Source organism: Bos taurus, chromosome 26 (assembly GCF_002263795.3).
Source record: "Bos taurus isolate L1 Dominette 01449 registration number 42190680 breed Hereford chromosome 26, ARS-UCD2.0, whole genome shotgun sequence".
NCBI lineage: Eukaryota > Metazoa > Chordata > Mammalia > Artiodactyla > Bovidae > Bos > Bos taurus.
This window is the reverse complement of record NC_037353.1, coordinates 11,974,168-11,979,949: the sequence shown is the minus strand read 5'-3', so window position 1 is coordinate 11,979,949 and position 5,782 is coordinate 11,974,168. Positions and strand designations below refer to the sequence as shown.

The 5,782-nt window shown below is 45.1% G+C and overlaps 1 non-coding gene across 1 annotated transcript; it reads right to left on the bottom strand.

The window, feature by feature from the left end:
• Nucleotides 1-5,272: 5,272 nt before the first annotated feature.
• Nucleotides 5,273-5,358, bottom strand: MIR2895 (microRNA mir-2895). Its single transcript, NR_036362.1, has one exon. It is a non-coding gene; the product is annotated as a microRNA mir-2895 (primary transcript).
• Between the last annotated feature and the right edge of the window lie 424 nt (nt 5,359-5,782).

The following is a 5,782-nucleotide window of genomic DNA, read 5'->3' as shown; positions in this document are numbered from 1 at the left end:
GGAACTGAGCAAAGGGCACATTCAGATGTTATTTATCTGACTTGTGTAATCACAGAAGCCCAGGGCCAGGAGCAGACCGTGGGAAGATCACTTATAGAGTAATCAACTGCGGGGAGAGGAGGGGTGGGGGGAGGAGGGGAGGGGGAGTGGCAAATGACTATTAAGCTCTGGACATCCCTGACTGGCTGAGTCAGTCTTCCTGAGGGTACAGCCCAGGAACCTGAGTTTGAACGAGCTCTCTGGAAGATTCTCAGATGCTTCCCTGGTGGTTCAGCTGGTAAAGAATCTGCCTGCAATGCAGGAGACCTGGGTTTGATCCCTGGTTGGGAAGAACCCCTGGAGAAGGGAAAGGCTACTCACTTCAGTATTCTGGCCTGGAGAATTCCATGGACTGTATAGTCCATGGGGTCCCAAAGAGTCTGACACGACTGAGCGACTTTTACTCATTCTAATTCCAAACCTCATTTATAGGTGAGAATATAGGAGTCAACCCCTGTTTTAAAGGTAAAAGCATTGAGCACTGACAAACTACTAGGTGAAAAATTGAAAAAAAACTATAGCTCTAGCCCTTAAAGGGCTTGTGGTTTAGCTGGAAAGGATAATATGCCAAGTACTTTTCTAGCAGATTGAACAAAACCCAGCAGGAAAAGAGATTTCTTCTGTAGTTTAGGAAGTATGGGATAAAGAAGATGGGGGTACAAAGTTATAGTTAAAAAAGATTTTACCAAAGAGATGAGATTTGATAAGGACCCCAGGCTTTCCTCTTGACTCAGATGGTAATCTACCTGAAACATGGGAGATGGTGGTTCAACTCCTGGATGGGGAAGAGCCCCTGGAGAAGGAACTAGTAGCCCATTCCAGTATTCTTGCCTAGAAAATCCCATGGACAGAGGAGCCCAGTGGGCTGGAGTCCATGGGGTTGCGAAGAGTTGGGCATGACTAAGTGACCAACACCAGCACCCATTCCCCAGGCTACGTGTACCAGGGTGAATGCCATATTTTTCAAGACAGATAGCTTGCAAGGGAGCATGAGTATCCCTGTTTGCTTAACACAAATAGGTTAGTATTCCTAGAAGGTAGGGTTCACTCATATAAGTATTGTTGTTAATAATGATAATAGTAACTCTCATTTATCAAGTATGTTGTATGTACCAGACTTGATCTTAAATGCTCTGTATCATTTATTCTTGATGACTACCCTACAAGCTGGTATTATTATCTTATAAAAATTAATAAAAAGAAATCTTCATCATAATAGAGTCAGGAGGCTACATGTGGGAACTCTCATGCCCCAGGACAGTAGCAGAGCCCAATGGGAAAAGGAAACTTCCTCTTCTTGTCCAGCAAGAGTTCAGCCAATGAGCAACTGTCATAACTCAGTCAATGAAATGCCGCTAGACTTCAGACTCTCAATTCCTCCACTGGACTCTGTTTACTCCAGCCTTCCTAACTTCCTTTCCCCCTAGAGGAATTGTCCTCTCCATTTTTGTGGGCTATTTTCACATGCTAGCCATGGTTGCAGAACTCAAATTGCAATTCTTTTAAAACTGAAATTAATTTGCAGAACTCAAATTTATCCCAAACACACCCATTTTTGTTGGAAAAATAATTGGAAGCCTCTGTTTTAGTTCAACAATTCTCATTTTACAGATGAGGCCATGCCAGAGAGGGTAAGTGACTTGCTCAGGATCTCACACTCTGTTTCAGAAGCAAGATTAAAATTTAGGATTGGGATGATGAAAGTGAAGCAGGTTATAATATTTTGAAAAAGCACTGAGGGAAGATGAGGATTTACTAGATTTTAGTAAATACCTGCCAGGCAACTCTGCTACACTTCATGTATTTGGCTGAGGAGGATTACCCAATGGCTCAATGGAAAAGAATCAGCCTGAAATGCAGCAGACATAGGAGACATGGATTTATTCTTGAGTTGAAAAGATCTCCTGGAGGAGAAAATGGCAACCCACTCCAGTATTCTTGCCTGAAAAATACCATGGACAGAGGAGCCTGGTGGGCTGCAGTCCAAAGTGTTGCAAAGAGTAGGATATGATTGAGCAACTTAGCACATGTGGCTGAGGAGCTTCACAACAGATATACACACCATGCAACTGCCTTGAGCCTCAAGCATGCTCACTTTTTAGACCTGAGATTTCAAATTCTGACCAAAAAGGCATTTTTGTCTCCTTAATCCCATTTAAAGTTTAAGCCAGTCCACCGGTTTTTGTAAACCAGTCTTATTGCTAAAATAGTACCACTTACAGACTGGTTCCAAATAGGAAAAGGAGTACGTCAAGGCTGTATATTGTCACCCTGCTTATTTAACTTATATGCAGAGTACATCATGAGAAACGCTGGGCTGGAAGAAACACAAGCTGGAATCAAGATTGCCAGGAGAAATATCAATAACCTCAGATATGCAGATGACACCACCCTTATGGCAGAAAGTGAAGAAAAACTAAAGAGCCTCTTGATGAAAGTGAAAGAGGAGAATGAAAAAGTTGGCTTAAAGCTCAACATTCAGAAAACTAAGATCATGGCATCCGGTCCCATCACTTCATGGCAAATAGATGGAGAAACAATGGCTGACTATTTTGGGGGGCTCCAAAATCACTGCAGATGATGACTGCAGCCATGAAATCAAAAGACGCTTACTTCTTGGATTGAAAATTATGACCAACCTAGACAGCATATTAAAAAGCAGAGACATTACTTTGTCAACAAAGGTCCGTCTAGTCAAGGCTATGGTTTTTCCAGTAGTCATGTATGGATGTGAGAGTTGGACTATAAAGAAAGCTGAGCACCGAAGAATTGATGCTTTTGAACTGTGGTGTTGGAGAAGACTCTTGAGAGTCCCTTGGACTGCAAGGAGATCCAATCAGTCCATCCTAAAGGAGATCAGTCCTGGGTGTTCATTGGAAGGACTGATGTTGAAGCTGAAATTACAATACTTTGGCCACCTGATGTGAAGAGCTGACTCATTTAAAAAGACCCTGATGCTGGGGAAGATTGAAGGCAGAAGGAGAAGGGGACGACAGAGGATGAGATGGTTGGATGGCATTACTGACTCAATGGACATGGGTTTGGGTAAACTCCGGGAGTTGGTGATGGACAGGGAGGCCTGGCATGCTGCAGTTCATGGGGTTGCAAAGAGTTGGACACCACTGAGCAACTGAACTGAACTGTCCCTTCCTGACTTGGAGGATAAAGCTGCTAGGGAAAAGGGAACGTTTGGTTAAGGAAGGTGTGATATTGTGATTTATAATGAGAACAATATATTTGTCCTTTGTCCCTGTCTCCAGCACAAAACTCAGTTAAAACCTTTCAGTTCAGTTCAGTCGCTCAGTCATGTCCCACTCTTTGCTACGCCATGGACTGCAGCAGGCCAGGTTTCCCTTCCATCACCAACTCCCAGAGCTTGCTCAAACTCATCATTGAGTAGGTGATGCCATCCAACTATCTCATCCTCTGTCGTCCCCTTCTCCTCCTGCCTTTAATCTTTCCCAGCATCAGGGTCTTTTCAAATGAGTCAGTTCTTTGCATCAGGTGGCCAAAGTTTTGGAGTTTCAGCTTCAACATCAGTCTTTCCAATGAATATTCAGGACTGATTTCCTTTAGGATGGACTGGTTGGATCTCCTTGCAGTCCAAGGGACTCTCAAGAGTCTTCTCTAACACCACAATTCAAAAGCATCAATTCTTCGGTGCTCAGCTTTCTTTTTAGTCCAACTCTCACATCCATACAAGAATACTGGAAAAACCATAGCCTTGACTAGACGGACCTTTGTTGGCAAAGTAATGAGAACCCCATGAACAGTATGAAAAGGGTTTGGGAAAGCCTCTAGGTGTGCAAAGGATGGGGCCTGGTTGCCAGGTGCTGCTAAGTGATTGGGGTTGCTGTTTAGTCCCTAAAGCCTGTAGGACTCCTCTGTCCATGGGATTTCCCAGACAGGAATACTGGAGTGGGTTGCCATTTCCTTCTTCAGGGGATCTTCCCTACCTAGGGATTGAACCTCATCTCCAACATTGCAGTAGATTCTTTACTGCTGAGCCATGAAAGAGAAGTGTGTGTGTGTGTGGGGGGGGGTGCTGTTGGTTAGAAATTCAGTTGCATCCCCCTGACCTCCAAGGAAGGGAGCAGGCTGGAGGCTGAGTTCAGTCACCAATGGACAATGATTTCATTGGTCATGCCTGTTTAATGAAGCTCCCTAAAAATCCAAGAGGACAGGCTTCGAGAAGTTTCCAGGTTCCACCCTAAGGACGCAGGTTGGCGAACATGTGAAGATTTGGGAAGGGTCATGTCCTTTCCCCAGACCCTGCTCTATGCATCTCCTCCATCTGGTTGTAAAGTAAACTGTTTCTCTCTCTGAGTTCTCTGAGCTGCTCTAGCAAATTAATCAAACCCAAGTGTTGCAGGAAGTGGGGCCCTAGATGGGCTCTTGTCTAACACTCAGAAATGAATTGTCTGAGGAAGCACACGTGCTGATAAAGCAAGATACTTTATTGGGAAGGCACACCTGGGTGGAGATCAGGAGGGTAGGGGAACCCAGGAGGACTGCTCTGCCCTGTGGCTTGCAGTCTCTGGTTTTATAGTGATGGAATTAGTTTCTGGGTTGCCTCTGGCCAATCATTCTGACCAGTCCTCCCTGGTGGCCAATCCTTCCTGGTGGCCAGTCCTTCCTGGTGGCACACGCATTGCTCAGCCAAGATGGATGCCAGTAAGAAGGATTCTGGGAGGTGGTACGACATGTGGCATCTTTTTGACCTTTCCCAGAATTCTTCCATTTGGAGATGGCTTGTTAGTTCCATATTCCTTACTAGGACCTCGTGTTGTAAAATAACTCACAAAAATGGTTACTATGGTGTCTGGCCAGGATAGACTGTTTCTCAGTGTTTCCTCCTAATACAAGAAGGGGGTCATAGGAACCTTTACAGTTGGTTAGTTAGAAGCACAGGAGACCACTTGGACTTGCAATTGGTATCTCAAGGAGGGTGAGGGGGTGCTGCCTTGCAGGAGCCCTTATCCTGGGGGATCTGATGCTCTCTCCAGATATTGTCAGAGTTAACCTGAATTGTAGGCCTCCCAGCTGATGTTGGAGAATATCTTGTGGTAGAGAAAACCCCTTTCACATCAGAATTGCTGTCAGAATCACTAGTAGGATATAATCTGCACCTTCAAATCCTCTCTCCTGGTGATGGAAGGAGGGAAAACACTGTCACTGACTACATATATGGCAGCAGTTCCAAGTTCACCTTCACCTTTCAGTGGGTTGCTGTGGCTTTATTGAACCAAAACAGACACTCAGATATTTCTCTAGCAAAGATGAATTAATGTGAGATCAGCAGGGAATTGCAACTCAGGGTCTGCCACCACGGTGTGCACGCATGTGTGCATGCACACACTCAGTCACTTGAGTCGTGTCCGACCCTTTGCGACCCTATGGACTGTAACACACTAGGCTCCTCTGTCCATAGGATTCTCCAGGCAAGACTACTGAAGTGGGTTGCCATGCCCTCCTCCAGGGGGATCTTCCTGACTCAAGAATCGAATCCTCGTCTCCTGCATCTCTTGCATTGCAGGCAGATTCTTATCCAACATGAGCATCATGCAGATCCCCAAATGGCCAAGGCAGGAGAATTCTATTATAGGGAGGACAAGGAAGTCGGGAGGGCTGTAGTAGACGAAAATTCCATGGCTTTTCATTGTCCAAGTCCTTGACGGGAATGGAGAAGAGCCAGTCTTCTTCCTGTCGGACTCTGCTATCATTACAGGCAAAAGAGTTCCCC